The sequence below is a fragment of the Ixodes scapularis genome, unplaced genomic scaffold (assembly GCF_016920785.2).
Source record: "Ixodes scapularis isolate PalLabHiFi unplaced genomic scaffold, ASM1692078v2 PGA_scaffold13__105_contigs__length_92229423, whole genome shotgun sequence".
Classification (NCBI taxonomy): domain Eukaryota; kingdom Metazoa; phylum Arthropoda; class Arachnida; order Ixodida; family Ixodidae; genus Ixodes; species Ixodes scapularis.
In genome coordinates this window covers 40,720,942-40,740,923 of record NW_024609839.1, presented here as the reverse complement: position 1 = coordinate 40,740,923, position 19,982 = coordinate 40,720,942, and the positions used below count along the sequence as shown (strand labels likewise).

Genomic DNA, 19,982 nt, shown 5'->3' with positions numbered 1-19,982 from the left:
CTGGTCAGGAACGTCGGAGCCGGGCTGCCTGGCCTGGCCCATGGCGAACCCCGGAGTGGTCCACCAGCGGGGCCTGGAGCAAGACTGGTGGAAACGGCGAGCCCTGTCCATATGACTTGGGCTGTGACAATCCCAGGGTGTTTCCGCAGCGAGACTCGGGCATTGATAGCCCGGGACAGCCAGCCTACGTAGTGCTGGCGTGGGAAAGGTGATCCACAGGCCTGGACACGAACTCCGACTGTGAGCTCTGATCAACGGGCGACAACAAGGGTCGGCGTGCGTGGACTGTCAGTTCTCAACGACGGGCAACCGAGAGGTACAGTAAACCCATTCGCTGTCTTCTCGTTGCAGTGTGTAACTCCCTGGGTGACGGGTGGAGCGCATACCGATCGGGCGGCGATTTTTAGTAGAGCGACCTCTAAAAAACTCCACATTAAAATGGCGCACCCAATGTGGGGCCCGTTCGGTATACCTCTGCTTCTAGTCGGCCCCAGGGTGCCCCACGGATTCGTTGAGCGGTTTGTTCAGTAACGTTAACAATGCCCGTTGAAACAAAGTATGTTGGAATTTTGGTGACTTGTCTTACAGCAGAGCTCGGCATGTGTCTCCTCGAATCGAGTACTTAAAGGGCTTGAAGGACGAGGTTGCGGACGCGCTTTCTCGGGTACCCCATTATAATGGTTGGCAGGAGACGGGGAGCACGGTTAAGATGTAGGAAAGTCGTCTTCGGAGGCAGAGGAGAGCCACGGCATGTTCGATGGAAGGCAGGATAGCGACTGGCAGGAGGGAAAACACCCAGGACTCATTCCACATTTAGGATTTAGGCTCGGGGTGATGCGGTAGGGAAGTAAGCGCTTATTGGACACCTTTTTTATATAAGAACTTATTCTTTCATATCACTTTCATACGTCGCATATCAGTTACACTAAGCCAGGTGGCGCTAGGTACCGCCCAATTCATGTGCTACAAAAATATGTTTATTTACTCACGCCACCACGCCACATTACGCATACCACTAGCATCAGTTGAACAAATACATTGAGTGCATACACATACACGGCACAACAAACATGAATACAACAGCACACCCAATAACTACTTCGGAGCTCTGCGTTTCCGCCTTTTATACGATGGGGTGAAACGGTCACTTTGTGATCAGACACAGAGTTCAAAGCAATAAGTGCAGTACTTTGCTGTCTGGATTGAATTTCCACGAGTAGGCCTCCTGAGGGCATCTTTTTAGCTTTGAAATTCTTTCCAACTGCACTTTCGAGCACTTTCGCAACTAGAAAGGGGGACATTTTGGAAAGTGGTGTATCATCTTCTGAGTGAATAACCAAAACTTTGGGGAATGTAGGAGTAGATGATGTCGTGTCTTTTATAGGGACTTCGGTGCGGACCCTTTTCAGGGCCCGATCAGAGGGTGGTTTAGCTCTAGAACCCATAAAGATGAGAGAAAGATTCAGTGCCCGGGTCCACAATTACTCTACCAGTGTGGTTGCAGGGACAGGACCTGTTTCCACTCAAGGTTGGCCCTTGCCGCCTAAGAAGGTGAAAAAGGAAGGAAGAGAGTGTAGAAGAAAAAAGAAAGAAGTGGAAGGAAAATTGAAAGAAGGAAGAAGAGGGTAGAAGAGGCGACTGACTGAATCATCCTGGTCGGGCCAAGCCAGGACACCCGTCTACGAGAAGCAGGGGCCGAAGCGGTGTATTGCCTCGCCCGGGGTACCCCGAAGGGTCCAAACATACCCCGGGCACAGCTCAACCACCAGGGTCCCCTTTTCCCCGGACACGGGTACGCCACGCACAGCCAGACGTGGGTGGGCGAACCCACATGGCTCGGGGTTCGTAGTGACGCCACTCACCAAGCACCTACTAAAGTAGGTGCCCCCTGCGTGCGGGTATGGTGGCCCACGTGGCTGGGGTCCGTGGTGACGCTACTCACCAAGCACCTAGCACCTAAGGTGCAGGCGCCCCCTGCGGGGCTCGGGGTACGTGGAGACGCCACTCTCCAAACACCTGCTTTCACAGGTGCCCCCTGCGGCGTGTTCTATTTTGTGAACTTGTGCACTCCTGTAACAGCCCCAACGGGCTAACAGTATGGATAAATAAAAAAATAATAATGAAAAACGTCAAACGCTTAGGTCGACGCTGACGTTTGAATTCTCCCTGCGGCGAGTCAAAAACGCCAAACGCTTAGGGCGACGGTGGCGTTTGAAATATCCCCGCGGCGAGACAGAACGAAACGTTTGCATGTTGTACAGCGCTGTTGAACGAACGTTCGCCGCTATGCGGAAGTCCACTCATTTTTCCTTTGTTAGTTTCCACGAAACGAGAAGGTTACCCTTCCCTATCGAGGTGGATATCCGCGTTCCCTTCGAGATAGATAAGATGGCGTCACTCGCACTTATTCGGCGAAAAGAAACTTCTCTGCGTACGTAGCCGACACCAACAACGGCGACGATTCTTTCTGGCATGAAAGAATCGTCGCCGTTGGATCGAGCAATGTGTACAGCGCGAATCTGAAGAAGTGCGTTTTCAGGTAAGATCGAACAACCATGTCCGGTGACCATTTTGATCAAAAAAAATAATTTTGATGAACAAAAAATATTCTGCTGGCTCTCCATGTACAGAATAATAAAACCAATCCTTGTTTTGTTTAAAAAAAAAAAAAAAAAGTTTTGTCTTTATGAAAAAATATTAAAGCACCTTCTTAGTCACGTGCGCGTTTTGCGTATCGCGCGATGATGGAATTTCGGGCGGACTCCCCCCAAAAAACTGTTCTAGCTACGGGTCTAGAAATATTTACTGTAAAATTAGACATAGGAAGGATTGACAAAAAGTATTAATTACCAACTATTAGGGTCGTTCTTTGCAGAAACAAAATCGAAAATCCCGCAAATTGCGCATTAAAGCTCTGGATTAAAGATTTTGTTTCTCCGTATCTATAACAGTTAAGGTCCTCAAACTTTTCCAGTGTTTTGCTTTGTATATAATTCATCTGTGAGTGAAATATTGTTGTCCTGGTTAACGGGAGAAATTTACAAAAATTGCTCACACAGAGGCATTTAACTAAATACACATTAGCTCGAAAATCATTAAACAAAAGGCTATCTTTAATATTCTTCAAACTCTGCGAAATTAACGTTCGTATTATGTACTACCAAAATCTACGATAAACATACTGTAATATTTTTGTGGCTTTGAATTTTTAAAGCGAGGATTACGGGCAAATATACGCCAACGCGGTTGCTATAAATGGGGCTTGCACACACCCATTTCTCACAAGTTCATTATTATTGAAAAGCGTAAAACTGCTATGGGGTGGTCACGAAAAGAAAAAAAGACTAACAGCACAGAGGTGGGCGGTAGTTTTGAAGGGAAAATGAAACAGAATATCAACAGCAGCACGTAGCGTCTCCGTCTACGCGACGTAAAGGAAGCAACTGCAAAGACTTTGACCACAGATCAGCCTACAAACTTGGCGGTAACATCATATGGGAGGTAGGGAGGTGCAGAAGCGGAACCTGAACTGAAAATAAAGGTTTGATCGGCGAACTTCTGACAAAAAAGTAATAAAGAACCACCGTCGAGACAGCAGAAAAAAAAACGGACGGCGATTTGGCGATGGAACCCAAGTTCGCGGGCCGGTCCTTATCTGGAGTGTGTCGGCATCGGGAATGATCTGAAAAGAAGCTTCAAGCGTCGCGTGCTCGAGGCGTTAACGAGCAGGCGCTTTCTAGAGCGAGAAACAAAGACGAAATGGTAAAAGTTGCGCCCCGAGTAAGAATAAACACGAACCTTCTAGAAGTGCGTGACCGAGCGTTGCCTGGACGGCACTGCGCGCAGCAATATCACTCTCATGCTTATCGCGACGATAACGTCGCCCGAATAGACCCGATGCGAACGCTGCCACAAGGTTATAGCAGTCGGGCGATATGTGAGTATATTATGTCCTTTTTCCATCGTCCCCGCCGTGGGAACGTATTCTTCCACTGCGTCCACTTCTAGCCGCCATTTGGACGCTGTCCATGGCGGTTCGCCCAGCGCCAGTTGCGGCATTTCTAACGCAGCCCCGGATTTAATCAGGCTCGAATAATCCGGTGTCAAAGGTGAGTTCAACGCGCGTTCGTTAGGTTTCCGCATCGTGTAATATAATTTGGACAGAATTAACGAATACGTTCAAGCTGTCTTCCTCGCACGCGTCTATAGAATGTTCGGTACGTACCGACTACACAAGAGTTCTCAGTGCGCGGCGTTATACATAGACTTGTTCACCGCCGGTAAATCTCCGTGTAGCGATTGTAACCGAGAGGGAAGGTGTACGATCGCCTTGGGTAATATGGCGAACAGATTGAGATAGAAATTGTTTTTATACGTGGCGTATACGAAGGAAACGAAACGCGTGGACTTGAGAGACGAACTCAACCACGACGACTGAACGGGCGAACACATGCGCGTCAAAATTATCCGATCCGGCGCGCGAACTGTCGGAAAAATGGCTGCTACGAATCGCCGCACACGACGGTTCGAGGCATGGCTTCCGACGCTTTCCACTAAGCTAGTTCAGCATCTCAATGTTTCCCGATTCCGCACGATAGAGGTACGAGCACATGGTTTTATTTTTTTTTTAAACAAGCGAATACCCTTTTTTATTAGATTATAAAACCATGTAGTTACTAAATTCTATTTGTTTCCTTCTAGACCTTGCTTAAAAGAAGTGGCTGTCACTTAACAATATTTTTTATTAAATTTGAAGAGCTTTCAAGTTATAATGTGGTTCTGCTCGTGCAGTTGTTTAATTGAAATATTTAAAAAAAAGTTTTATTGAAAATTAGGAAAGTTGTTACTTTAATAAAAAAAAAAGATCAAATTGCTCCAGGGACTTAATGAACTTTTTACCGGCTGACCTGTAGGTATATATTCTATAAAAAAAATTAAAAACCGCTCAATTTTCATTTTGCATTTAAAAAATCCTCAAGTTGCAAAAAGTGCGTTATGATTCATAAACAGCCATTCCAACTGACTAAAAATATAAAATATGGTGCGTTGAGAAGAACAATAGAATGTCTTCTTATTATGAAAGTTTAATAAAAATAATTTTTGTTTAAAGAAAGAAAACGATTTTTGAAGTTGAACTCTCGCACTAAAACCCGGCGTAGCTTCTTAACGCCTGTTTGCCGCACAGCACGCCACCTGCGACCATAGATGACACGATTCAATACAAAGAAAGGACAGGGCTTGCAGCCGCTTCCCCTTGTCCGTCTTTCCGGCTGCAAGGAAGAAATGGTGGCTGTAGTATAATAATCGGAGGTGCCGCCAGGGCGTAGCCATACGAGGCCCGATGTGCTCTTTGCACCCGAGGGCGGCCCCTCACACTCCGAAAGGTGATGTCTAAACGACGGATGGCATCAGGCGACGTACACTTCTCCATGCCATGCCAAAGGTCTCATGGCCAGCTCCGATTGCTAAAATAAAGTTAATGGCTCTTCACAGCAATTACTGTTGGATGCGCACGCCCGACGAATTGCCATTAACCCGCTAAAACGAGACAGTGGTTGGAAAGAAGTAAAAACCAGTCAAACCGGTTCAAGGTCCCGGTTTCCAGATAGACCGCGCGTGCGTTTCCTCGATGAGGCGTTTGCTGCGCATCCAACAGTAATTGCTTAGAGGAAAATCTGCGTTAAACATTGCGACTTCACCGTTTCCTGCGATTGCACAGCATATGACTCCCTGGGCATACTCTAGCTTTGGGACTCTATAAAACTGCCTCGCACTCGATCTACCCGACTCACGCATCGTTTTTCTCCTTATCTTCGCGCTGCAGGGTGAGCAGACCAAAAGCTTCGCGTTTTCCATGCTCATAAGACATTTTGTTTCAGCATTTGGTCATCGAGAGAGGGAAAAAAATCACGTCGGTCCGCCATCCCCCTTTTCTTGCAGGTGAGCAGTCTAAAAGTCTAGCGTTCTCCTCGCTAATAGGTTTTTTTTTTCGATATCTGAAAAGGTCACCAATACCTAGCCACCTCGTCACCTGATCGTCGTATATCTACGAATATTGCCTAGCCACCCCATTCCAATCACGGGCCACCTCGTAATCTGATCGTCTGATATCTACGAATATCGTCTAGCCACCTCATCGCCATCATTTTTACTCGTCACCTGCGCTCTCCCGACGACCAACAGCATTAATACAGTGCAGACTCGCTGCAAGTTCCCTTAGCCTTGGTTCACAATGTGACTCCCTCGTCAAGCATTCCGTTTTGCGAAAGAATGTGCGCTCTTCAGAATTATGTGGCTCAGTATACGGGTTCTAACACTAGGTACGTCAGGTATGCACCTCTCCAGCGTCGAGATAGTAACAGAAAACTAGGCTAGATCTTGCAGCCCTACCCGTTTCCAGCAGGATGTAGTCGACGTTTGAGGGTTTGGAGCCTGAAACCAACAAAGCTGTTTTTGTTACATAAAAAAAAGAAGGGTGGAAACCTGCGAAGTCGCCTCGTTTCTCACAAGAAATAGGTAAGAGGTGTTTCATTGCTTCGTCTACGAGATGTAGAGAATCCATTTTGTTTCATGGTCCCTTTTATTGTAAACAATTTGCAAGTGACATTGTCAAGGAGTTATCTGAGACGCGAGGACTGTATCGCGCGTTGCTCGTGAGATGTCATTTCACAACTTTTTTGCCTCAGATGTGTCTTGAAACTGCTTGTGTTGTACATATTTGTGTAAAGTGTGTTCAATGGTTTCTTTGTTGCGTAGAGTAAGGAACAAATTAAGCGCCGTATCTGTATTTATATGTGTGCGTGTTTTTAGAGCGTACAAGAATAAAACAAAAATGAAACACCATATCTGTCTCTTCTTTAGCGCGTATGGATGCGGCCACGCTCCGTTCCATATCCCACACTGCTCCGTTCAGCAGACAGATAACGTTAAACTAGCTAGAGATGTCGCGTGATAATGGTAAAAGTTCACGGCAGCTAAGGTATTCAGGTGCGCGCCATCTACAAACGGAATCGACCACTCACACGCACAAAGGCCGGACTTAAATTGCTCGCGTGCGAAAATACGGATGAGCAGGCCTTAGCAACACGAGCAATTTAACTTTTCAGCAACAGATGTCGCAAGGTCACACCCACGCCACCAGATGTCACGCATGTCCCAACAACAAAGACGCTTAGCAACAAAAACGCGCACCATCTATGAACGGAGGTGTCAACTCATACGCCTAAATCCTGGATTTAAACGGTGCGCGCGCGAAATCGAGAAGAGGAAATGGTATCTTTATCTCATTGAAGTTTAAAATAATCTTCGAACTGTTCAAAGTTTTAACGCTTGGTGTCGGATATACCACAATTAACTGGGACTGTGTAAAGTTTTACGCTCTAGGCTGGAAATTTTATCAGGGCCAATTCAGAGTTTTACGCGCTGGGGCCAGCCCCCAAAGTATGGCAGTACCACCTCAAGACTTTACGCTGTTTCTCAACTTAGCACGGTTCGTGAGTTTCGAATTTTTACCGTCACCCCTTTAAATTTAACTGGATGCAGTTGACCATGTGTGCTAAGAACCCGTCATGCCACGCCCAAGTTTAGCGGGTCGTAGCTTTTAACACCATATGTAAACAAATTTACCAAAGAGCACTTCAAAGTTCTAACACTAGATGACACCTATCCCGAAATTCACTCGAATCCAGCACGGTCTGTGAGCTCTCAAATGCTTACGCTGGGACCCAATATTTAGCAGGGCCACTTGAATGTTCTACGCTGGGACAAGATGTAGCACGGCCTGCGAACTTCAAAGTTTTACTGTCACCCAAGCCAAAATTTAGCGCTGTCCAGCTGGTGCTAGGGTAATCTTCAGATGACGCCCAAATTTAGCGTGTCAAAGCCTTTACCACCAGATGTCAGCAATTTTAGCGATGAGCTCTTGAACGTTTTACCGCTAGATGGTGTCTATTCAAAAACAAATCACTGTGTCCAGCACGGTCTGTGAGTTTCAAGACTTTGCCCCAACGCTACCCCAGGTCCACTTCAAAGCTTTACGCTGGACCAAGATGTAACACGGTCCGCCAGCTTCAAAATTTTACCGTCACTTCTCCCCCAATTTAGCAGCACCCAGCAGATGCTAAGTGGACCGTCACATGACGTCCAAAGTTTACAGCGGATCGAAGTTTTTACCACCAGATGGGACCCAATTTTGACGAGGACCACTTCACAATTTGAACACTAGATGGCGCCCATTTCTAAAATTTGGTGGGTTTTTGCAAAGTTTTTCGAGCTGGCCCCGAATTTTCACAGGGCCACTTTAAAGCTTTACGCAGGATCAACATCAATCAGGGTCCGCGAGCTTTAAAATTTTACTGTCACCTCAACCCCAATTTAGCGGGAGCCAGCTGCTGCTATCCGGGACAGTCACATGACGCCGAAATTCAGCGGGTCGAAGACCCCAAGTGCAGCAGCTAGGGGGGCGCCACGAGGCTACACGTCCGCAAGCACCGTTTGAATCGCGCGAAATCACGTGATAGGAAGGCGAGCAATGTTAGCGCCCAGCGATGCAAATAATATTACACGACCATCGTCACATGACCTGCGGCAATGACGTATCCTGTCTTTTAACCCTATTCCAAAAGCCAAGTAGCCGGAAAACACGTGATCGGATTTGCACACACACGGACAACTAAGACGAGTTAAGCGCTCTAGGAAGCAATGTGCCTCTAGCTCAGGGGGTAGAGTGTAGGGCTGCTGCGGACAAGGTAGCGAATTCGATTCCCAACCGCCGCAGAGCCTTTTTTAGCGAATACATTGCATTTACCGCGAGGCGATTCAAATGTTACATGCCCTTCATCGTCATGTGACCGTCCCGCGTTATGACATCATCATGTGGCGTCACCCTCTGAGGAATGACCTAAGTTAATTCGTACCCTCTGGGAACATACTCATTTCTGGACAGGTCCCGAAATTTGGGGCCGAGGACCGGGCCATGGGCAGGGGCTGTGGGAGGGACGTCACGGCCACGTCGGAGGTTGATACAGGATGGAACCAGGTGCCGAGTGTCGTCCCAGCCTCTGACGTAATAATCACATGACTGCCGAATGATTTACAGGTCCCGAAATTTGGGGCCACCCGACCTCTGACGTGACTCTGCCAAATGAATGACAGGTCCCGAAATTTGGGGTCCGAGGACCGTGGGAGGGGGCGTGGGACGTGACGTGATGGTCACGTGGGAGGATGATACAGGATGGAACTGAGTACGTGACAGGAATTTCTTTACTTCTGGTTCGTGTATCATATAACACTACTCATCCCCAGATTCTCTCCCGGATCTTTTGACGGACGTTATTCAAACCCTTGTGAAAGCTGTCGCGTGTGCGACCAGGTGGCCAGCAACTGCACTCTTCCACGCTGGCTGGGACCAGATCATCCTTCCTTGTCGGTGACAACCAGGTCTACTTTGTCTTTGACACCCCTCATCTGCTCAAGTGTACACGTAACGACCAGCGCAGGCATGACCTCCGAATTGGCAGCAGATTGATCAGATGAAAATACATTGGGGACTTCTACAAAAAAAAAAAAAGCACCCTCTTCGATTGACTCCATTCGGAAATATGAAAGTACAATTTTTTGTGCAGGTTTTTAGTGACAAGCTTTCTGTTTCCCTTGCAACCCTTCTTTCACTGAAATAGCTGCCCCCTGAGGCTCAGGCCAAATACGACTTCCTTGAGCACATGCATGGACCAAATTTTTACTCTGGAATGCGGTGAACAAAAAAATGAGATTCACTCTAAGCTCTTCATTAAGACATTAATTTCCTAATGGGGAAAACCTTATGAATTTCAAAGTTGCAGTTCTTATTACCAGGAGGGCCCCACACAGTGAGGGAATGGCAAATTGCCATCAATGCCGTCCTCTTACAGGATCCGTCTCTGCAATGCCGTCTCTTACAACTTTGACTTTGATCCCTTACTAACAAGACGGCTCAACCAGGACGCACTGGAAAATTTGTTCGAGATGGTGCGACAGCAGCATGGGTCTAACGAGACGCCTAATTCCTACTAGTTTGTGGCAGGCCTGAAACACATTTTTCTTGGAAAGATGTTTCAGCCTTCCAGTTGAGGGAACTGTGAGGCAGGCGCTCCCACATTGCTGGTGGAATTTAGGCACCTTCCAGGGTCGACTGCAGCCAGCCATCAGTCCGAGCCACTGCCAGCAATTGAGACCGATGAGCTTGGCCTACCTGATGAGTCATATGACGGCCTCATCCAAGAAAATGTTGAATATCACTTCGCCAGGTTCCTGGTAGAGTCGTTTCTTAAGAAAACGTTTGTGTCATCTTTGCCCGGACTTGTTGAGTGCTGGAAGGTGAGTGCTCACCTCTGAAGTGCAGTTCCATGCTCTCCTCCAAGCCAGCGCTCTTGGGTCGATTGTCGGCTCTTTCTGTCCCCCTCAGGTACATTCTTTCAGTGTATCAAAACTGTAGAACAAACCTTTCTTCAGAAGATCAACGAGCACATTCAGTTGCCGAAGGTTGCTGAACGCATAGCCCATTCCCTGGTCCCTCATTTCGAAAAACAATTTTGTACCAAAGAATGCGCGAAGCAGTTTCTCGATCTTTACGTTAAATAGCGCCTACGTTGGCACTTTCGCCTGATGAACGGGGAACTCCTCACAAAGCGTGCTCTCAAAACACCAGCGCAAAGAAAGACGAAACATTTTGCACCTTAACCGCATCAATAATACAGTTTGATTTGGTTTCTGCACACTGTACAGTAGTTACGGAATTTCTTTTGCGTGAGATACATAAAGACTGGAGGTTCGCAGTCGTAATGTGTTGACAAACTTCCTTTCTATATCAAAAACAGTCATCTCATTTCACGGCAGATTGACATCACGCTGTCTAGACATTTATTTGAACAATTGAGCTTTGCTTTGCGATAGAACCTAAGAAATATTTTATCAGAGCTGAATTGATCAAGCCGTGATATTCAGTGGTTCAAAATGCTTCTAAAATTTAAACAAAAAAATTTTCAAACATGTCGTCACCACATAGCGCCCATGAACTGCATGGTATTGGGGCTGTGTGTGTTCAGTGACTTTACTCATTAACTTAGTTGTTGGATAATTTTAGTTCAGGTACGCTCAAGGACTGCTTGGCAAGATTACGAACGCTATGTCATAAGGAATGGATGCCAGAGTGGCTACTTGACATGCGGCGATTGAAATAATTAACACCATGAAATACTCAATTTGCTGCGTGTTACATTTTCATCAGTTCATAGTCGCAGGGGCCATCACAATTTCTACCACACATGTTTTAAGCTGTGGACATCCCGATTTCCCATTGCAGGTACTTGTCCTCCGGCGACTTGATTCAGGACATGGCCCTCTTTTTTTGAGTGGGCATATTGGCGGCCCGGTTGGCGGTGTGGGTCACCTGCAAGGCTCTGTGGACCAGTCTCCAGCCACTCTATCTGGCGGTAAGTGCCGCATCTTTTTAAGTTGCTGCAGATGCCAGACGCACAGAATTTGTTTTATCGTGCAGCAGTTAGCTCAGGCTTATGTGAAGTGCATGTATTGGCGACGTGAGCGATCGAAAGTGTCGCTGTGGTCGGCCCACCACAATTGGTCGAATGCTGACTATGAGGTCAGCAAAGGATGTCAAAGGCTTTGTCAGCAAAGGGCGTACCTGTGACAGCAGGTGTTTGGTGAGTAGCGCCCCCACGGACCCCAGCCACGTGGGCCGCCATAACCACACGCAGGGGGCACCTACCTTGGTAGGTGCTTGGTGAGTGGTGCCACCGCGAACCCCGAGCTATGTGGGTTTACCCACTAACGCCTGACTTTGCGTGGTTTAACACGTGTCCGGGGAAAAGGGGATCCTGGTAGTTGAGCTGAGCCCTGGGTACGTTCGGACACTTCGGGGTCCCCCGGGCGAGGCAAAATACCGCTTCGGCCCCTGCTTCCCGTAGACTTTGTCCTGGCTTGGCCCGACCAGGATGATTTAGTCAGTCGCCTCTACTACACTATTCTTCCTTCTTTCATTTTTTCTCCCACCTTTTTTCTTTCTTTTTTTTACCCTCTTCCTTCCTTTTTCACCCTGTCAAGTGGCAAGGGATAACCGTGGGTGGCCACAGACACCTTGTCCAAAACCACACTTGGTTATAGAGACTGGGCAGCACTAATAAAGTAACGTCTTCAGCCAAGCCTTTTCTGTTATGATGCGTTACCTACTCCCTTGTTGCGCCCTGTGGTGGGCGGTGCGCCACAGTTTCCGAAAACCCGCCCCATATGGGTCCCAAACTTAAACCTCTTGATCGGCCCCCCAAAAGGGTCCACACCGAAGCACTCAACACATTGAGACAATCTTTTGAACTGCAGAAATTCCCGAAGTTTCTTGTATTGCACTCGGAGAGTGACAAGCCACTTGGAAAACTTCCCCCTTCCTGGTCCCCATAGTTCTTGAGGGTGTTATTGGCGCCAGTCACAGTGCAAAGAAGATGGGAACCGATGATCTCCTTGTCGAGGTCACTACAAAGCAGCAAAGCGATGCCCTTTTAAAACTCAACCTTGTCTCCGACAACAAAGTAACCGTGAGTCCTCACCGCAAACTGAACAGTGTTCAAGGGGTCATTTCTGAGGATGACTTGCTTGACTCACTTGAGCCAGAGATAATTGAGGGCCTCTCTAGTCAAGGAGTTATAGCTGCACGACGAATCACTATCCGCCGTGATGGTGTGGCACGGAAAACAAAACACATCATTTTGACTTTCGATTCGACCACTCTGCCACAGACTGTAAAGGCAGGCTACCTTCAGTGCCGGGTCCGACCTTATGTGCCGAACCCCCAACGGTACTTTTAGTGCCAGCGGTTCGGCCATCAGTCACGGAACTGTCAAGGAAGGGACATTTGTGCAAAGTGCTCCAGCAAGGAGCACGTTGCAGATGCGTGCGATAATGAGCCTCATTGTGCGAACTGTAGTGGCCACCACCCGGCATACTCCCGTCCTTGTCCTCTGTGGAAAGAAAATAAAGAAATTTTTACGTTTAAAGTTACGGAGAATATCACCTAAATTGTGGCAAAGGAGTGTTTTGCCTTTGTATCAAAAGGCTCTTATACCAAGGCCATGCGCAGGGGACCATCGCGGCCAGTGGTTTCGATGGGAACGCAGACGTCTCCGGACGACCTGCATCTCCCGTCACGGTCCCCCTCGAAACCCCGAGGAGCGGCGCTAGTGGCACAGCCTCCGAACCGCAAGGTGAATGCTGCTTTGCCAGCACCCACCCAGAACAGGAGATGACGTCTCCTGCACAACCAGATGCTTCCAGCTCTCGGGGACGGGGCCTACCTCCCCATATGTCTGCTCTCCAGAGGAAGCCCGAAAAAGCGCCAAGGCAGTCGACCTCCAATGGCCAACAGCCGGCAGCTGCAGGCGAACCCATGGACGAGGGTGGGCTGAGATATGATGAGGAGGCTCTTTTCTCAAGATCAGAGTTCACTCCTTCTGCTTCCGGTGATTCTAATTGTAAACAGAACGACCCCCTTAAAAACAAGGTGCGCCATGTGTGAAAATAGATTTTAAACCCTAAGGAACATAACTTTTTAATATAATTTATGTTCTACTTATTTTGTATTTAAATGGTTAAAGATATAGGTATGATGCAGTGGAACTGCCGCGGTCTTTTTCGTAATATCGATGATGTCAACTTTTTTCTCGTTGAGCTCCAGCCTGTTGCCATCTGTTTGCAGGAGACTCATCTTAACGAAACTTATACACAGGTACTACGGCGACATAAGGTTTTTAGAAAAGACCGTTTTTCTTGCAACGCTGTGGTTGTGCAGAGTGGTATGGCCTGTGCTCCTGTCTCTCTCGCAACCCCCGAAGAGGCAGTACCGGTTCGTGTTCTGCTTGACCGCCTAATCACAATTGTCTCGCTTTACCTACCACCAAACCTTCCAGTGCATCAACATGACCTGCAAGGACTTGTGAGCCAACTCCCACAACCTTTTTTAATCTTAGGATATTTTAATGCACACCACCCCATGGGGTGCAGCGGTCGTCAAGACTCCAGTGGCGGTGTCATAGAACGTTTTTACTGTCATCTGGCCTTTGCCTTATAAACAAAAGACAACCGCCTTTTTTTAGTGCACCTCATAATACTTTTACTTCCATTGATCTTTTCATATCGTCACCTACTTCTTTCTTTTTCTTGGAAGGTTCTAGAAAATCCTTTTGGTAGTGACCATTCTCCTGTCATTTTAGAAAGTGCAGTATCACTTCCTTCTCTTCGAGCTTGTGTTCCCAGGTGAAAGTTATATAAAGCCAAACGGCCTTTATTTTCTCTGGAGGCAGTGGTCGATCCCACTGATTTTTTTAGCTATGTCTCCTGAGGAAGCGACTCTTAACCTTACTGAAAAAAATTATAAATGCTGCGTCGGTGACAGTTCCCCGAACTTCTGGAAATACTTCCAAGAAATGTAAACCTTGATGGAACAAGGACTGTATGACCAGAATGAAAGCTCAGAATCAGGCTTGGGGAAGGTTTCGGCAGAACCCGACTGTTCAGAACAAGATCGAATTCAAACAGTGTGAAGCAAAAGCTCGTTGGACACGGAAACAAGCCAAGAAGACCTCATGGGTGAAATATGTGTGCTCTCTAAACAGTTTTGTTCCCGCAAAAGAGACATGGGATCGCGTTAGAAATTTTTAGGTACTTACCACTCCTTCAGTATTTCCCTTTTTCCCTCATCATTCCCATCACTAAAATACCAGGCTAACATTCTTGTTGATCCTTTTCAAGAGGTCTCCAGTTCCTCACATTACACTACTAAATTTAAAAAGTTTAAGTGCTTGGCAGAAAAACAGCATATTGATTTCTCTGGAAGTGATACTGGTTACAATCGGCCGTTCACAGTCTGTGAGCTTGAAATGGCCCTTGCAGTAAGGAAGCAGTCAGCACCTGGTCCAGATTTGATTCATTATGAACTGCTGAGGCACTTGTCGCCTGAATCCTTGGTGATTTGTTGTCTTTAATCATTTTTGGGAAACTTCTTGTTTTTCACAGTGCTGGAAGCGAGCACACATCATTCCCATCTTGAAGACTGGCAAAGACCCCTCCCTAGCAGGAAGTTACCTGTTTAAAGCACTGACTAGTTGTGTAGGGAAAACTTGTGAAAGGCTCATAAACAAAAGGCTGGTATACATTCTCGAACAAAAAAAATTCGATTAAAACCATTGTGGTTTTAGAAGAGGTTGCTCAACCTTGGATCACCTTGTCCGCTTGGAGACTTTCGTATGTGAGGCTTTTGCTAACCGGCAGCATTGCCTTTCTGTGTTTTTTTTTTATATACATAATGCTTACGATACTGCATGGCGGTACGGAATACTTCAGGACCTGTATAGCTGCAGTGTTCGATGTCGTGCTGCGTTCTGTAAGGGACTTCTTGACAGACATTTGTTTTTTAGGTCCGCCTGGGATACACTCTTTCAGATGTTTTTACACAGCAAAACGGCGTCCCACAGGGAGGTGTCTTGAGTGTTACCTTGTTTGCAATTAAGACCAACAGCCTCGCTGCAGTGATACCACCGTCAGTTTTCTATTCATTGTATGTAGACTATGTCCACATTGATTTCTCCTCATGCAACATGTCAATTTCTGAGCGCCAATTGCAGGTAGCAATAAATAGGATGAGTAAGTGGGCCGATGAAAATGATTTCTGGTTTGCACAAGAAAAAACGCTGTGTGCGCCTTTTTCATTACGTCGGGGGTTGTCACTAAATCCCAGCTTGCAGATGAATGACACTGACATTACCGTTAGGCATGAACACAAGTTCTTAGGTGTTATTTTTGATAAGAAGCTCACTTTTCGGGTCCATCTAAAGGAACGGAAGCGAAAGTGTCTTAAATCTGCTGATGTTATCAGAGTACTTGCACACATGTCCTGGGGTTCTGACAGGAGATACATCCTGCGACTCTACAACTCGTTAGTTCGTTCCCGTCTCGACTATGGTGTGGTTGTATATGGCTCGGCACGAAGATCATCTTTAAAAATGCTAGATCCTGTCCATCACCTTGGAGTTCGATTTGCCATGGGGGCCTTCTAAACGTCGCCTGTCCTGAGTTTTTATGCAGAGACGGGCCAAATGCCACTAAAAACGAAGACAGTACCTCAGCCTATGCTATAGTTATAAATTCAAATCTGACCCTGAACATCCGTCCTTCCACTGTTTTCAGGCAGCTCCTCTTTCACGTGTTTTTGAGAACAAGCCGAGGATAGTACAGCCTTTAGGCCTCCGGATTCAAAGAATGCCTGCATCCCTGCAGCTGCACTCCCTGAGCGTAGCTTGATGTCGAGAGTTCGAAGCATTGCTCCTTGGAAGGCGGTGCACTATACCTGTGACTGCACGCAGGCAAAGCACAATAAACAATATGTTGCGCCACTAGTTCTTCAGCAAGAGTTTATGATCTTGCAAGCTAAGTATAAGGACTGTGCACAATTCTTCACTGATGGTGCAAAAACTCCCCACTTTGTTGTTTCGGCTGTATATTCAGAAAACCTTGCGAAAGCTCGACGGCTTGACTCTGTTGCCAGCATTTTCACTGCAGAGCTTTATGGTGTGCTCATGGCTATTGAATATATATTAGGCAACAATATCAGGAAAGCTATTTTTTTTGTTGGACTCCCAGTGTGCAATCCTTTCTCTCTCTTCACTCAATGATTCTAATAATTGGCTTGTGCAACAAGTACATGTATAGTTAAACCTGGCTTTCCAAATGGCATATAATGTCAAGCTGTGCTGGGTACGAAGCAATGTGGGAATTTCAGGTAATGAAAAGGCAGATAGGCTAGCAGCCTCTGTCAGGGATGCTCTGGAAACACCCGTTGGGATGCCTCAAGAAGATTTTAAACTAGTTCTCAAAAAAGCAATTTATAACCCCTGGCAGGACAAAGAAATAGATAATAAGCTGCATGTCACCAGAGAGTTCGCACCATAGAGCCCGTCGCCATGAAGTTTTAATGTGTCAGGTTGAGAATTGGGCATTGACGTGCGACCCATCGACACCTTCTTTGTTGTGAAGGCACCCCAGTGTGCGAGCATTGTGGTGAATTGCTAACTATATTGCACATTCTATGGCACTGCAAATTCTTTGATAGAGAACGTCAAACAAGTTTCCCCACACTTTCCGGATATCTCCCATTTCATCTAGCTTTCTTGCTGGGAGATGAACCTTTAGTTCCTTTTGGTCACATTTTAGATTTTCTTTAAAAAACCGGCGACCTGCACCAGCTATAGATCTTCGGAATAGTAATTCCTTTCTTTTACTATAGACTCTTTTAATTCATTTTGGCGCAGCATGGCCTATGTCAAAATAACAAAATCAAGCACAAAAAACGAAAGAATATTGTCAGGACAGATCTGCTTGCATAATCGCGCTGGGTTAGTCCTATAAAGAGCGCTTCTGACCGAGCGCCCATTTAATGCAGAAAAGCAATGAATGCGCTCTTCGTAGGTATTTCTTTCCCACAGTACACAGTGCTCGGTGAGGAGTGCACTGAATGGGGCTAAACCGCCACGAGGAACAAATAGTATGTTTGAATTAAGCTGCTTATAAATGCATTGAAAACTCAGAGGAGCAGGCAAAATTTTTAATTTTGTTTTTCGAATTAAGCGGAAGTACAAAATAAACGAGTTTGAATTATTGCGTGCCCACTGTACCCACACTGCCCTTAAGTAAAATAATACTGTTCGTGTCATGGGATCTATTCTGTTGTACTGCTTGCCGTTGTCGACAGTGACTACAGGTTCGTTGTTGTGGATATTGTCGCCTACGGGAAGCAGAGCAATCGAGGGGTCCTCCAGCGGTCTGCCTTGGGCCAGCTCCTTGAGCAAGGCCGTCTGAAGCTGCCGAAGGACTTGCCACTGCCCAGCACAAGGCTCCCTGCTCTGTGTGCTCGTGGGGGATGAGGCGTTCCAGCTGAGGCCGGATTTCCTCAGGCCCTGTCCCGGACGTCGGCCTTGACGGCGACAAACGTCTCTTCAATTACCGCCTTAGCCGACCAAGGTGAAATAAACTAGGTCTAGACTCTTGTAAGGACAGAGTTCCTTGAAAATCTGCATGTTCAATGTACTGTAAATCACTTCATTTTCATTCATTTCGAAACCTGACGATGGTGGCATAGAACTAGCTCCGCAAATATATTACGCCACATTATGAATACATACCAAATCACGCCACATCGCAAAATATTGTGTCCGCGAATTATTTCCAAAACTTGAATTTTTAAAGATATAAAATATGCAATACGAGATTTTAGTCGCACAGTATCGAAATTCGTAAAACTCTCACGGGACACCTGTGGCTCGGAACATGCCTTTGTGCCTGAACGCAGAAATGTGCAGTTTGATATCGGCCTTAGCCATTATCTAAAAGGCCCATGTCACAACTACATGTCGCTTCATACATTTCTTTGAATGGCATGAAGTACAGAAACTTCACTGTGCAAGTTTCTTTTTGTGCTCCTGCCCTATAAAACTTGACAAAATATAGAAATGCCGCGAACCCTGCATGTAAACCGGAAGCATGTGCTATTGCAGACAAACATCCCCTGGACGCACGAGCATTCACCGAAATGCATAGGTGCGCTATCCGCTGGGGGCTCACCTGGGTTTGAGACCACATAATAGCGCACGCGAGTCTTTTTTAGCTTCTCATGCATATCTCTTTCGTCTCTTCTTCGATATGGTGCTTTCCCTAGAATCCGACGCGAGGGCCTACTTCGGCGGCCGTTGAGATGAGTGTCTGCTCCAGATTACCCCGACTAGAGATCGCGCTTGTGGTTTTGCGGCAGATATCACCGAGCGGGCCCACCAGGTGTTAGAAAAAAATCTGAGCTTTAACTTGGCTGTTACATTTTTTTTTAAAATCATGTGCATGTCACAGGCTTAAATAAGGAATCGTGAACTCTGTAAGTACAATATCTCACCCAGCAAGCAATCTGCTCACGGTGGCTGTTAGTAAAAGCCCATACGCCGTGCTCCGAAGGTGAGAGCAAGGGATGTGCACAACAACAAAAGAGTTCAAAGAAAAGCAAATACAAGCAAATACGACTGATGACCAGTTAAGTTTCCTTCAACAGCAATCACCTGCTTCAGTCCTTGTGTCGTGATATTGCATCTCAAAAGCAACAACTAAGGGAGAGTCGACTGAGCAATAAGCTCGGTTCTTTCTAAAACGTGGCACACCTGCTCGGCGATATGCAGCGCAAAGCCGTAAACGTTATCTCCAGTCGGGGGAATGCGTAGCCGGCGCTCATTATGGCGGCCGCCAAAGTGGGCCCTCGCGTCGGATTCTGGGGAAAGCACCGTGTTGATGAAGAACCGAAAAAGACACATGCATGAGAAGGACAGAAGGACACACATGCGCTCTTATCTGGTCTAGAAACCAGGTGAGCTACCAAAATATCGCGCAGCAATGCACTTCAGTCGCGGGTGGTGCGCCCTGGGATTTTTGGTTGCATTAGTACATAGGATGCAGCGACTGGATGTATGGCGAGAAAAGAGCGGAAAAACTTGGTCAAGTCAACCCGTCTATCACACTGCTATGGAGTGGGGATAGAAACAATAAAATATAAATTCCAGATATATTTTTTAAAGAACAGAAGAGCTGTCGGTGACAGGTTATGAGGTATATGCCCAGTGCAAGATCAGTAAGAGAGGCAACATCCATAGAGAGATGGCAACAAACACAACTCTCAAACGTTATCAAACATAGATACCTGTACCTGGTGACACAAAAAAGGAATTAAGTATTAGAACTGAAAAACCTCTCCAGTACAGATACAAATCCTCAATTAGCATTGTCCAAAGAAACCATTCCCAACAATAACAAATATACCTCTTGCTAAAGTTCGACACCAATGCAGCCGCGTACAAACGTTAGCCAGCACAGATCCTCGGAAAACAAAACGTGTTGGCTTTTTAATGCCGAGT

At 46.6% G+C, this 19,982-nt stretch overlaps 1 long non-coding RNA gene across 4 annotated transcripts; it reads left to right on the top strand.

Annotated features, from left to right (window-relative positions):
* Positions 1–4,019: 4,019 nt before the first annotated feature.
* On the top strand, positions 4,020–18,697 carry LOC115322931. Of its 4 annotated transcripts, none has more exons than XR_003919080.2 (5): positions 4,020–4,109; positions 5,880–5,940; positions 11,339–11,468; positions 13,124–13,247; positions 17,832–18,697. It is a non-coding gene; the product is annotated as an uncharacterized LOC115322931 (long non-coding RNA). The 4 variants fall into 4 exon arrangements; XR_003919079.2 differs by lacking the exon at positions 17,832–18,697 and adding an exon at positions 16,225–16,430; XR_003919078.2 differs by lacking the exons at positions 13,124–13,247; positions 17,832–18,697 and adding exons at positions 8,945–9,037; positions 16,225–16,430.
* Positions 18,698–19,982: the final 1,285 nt, after the last annotated feature.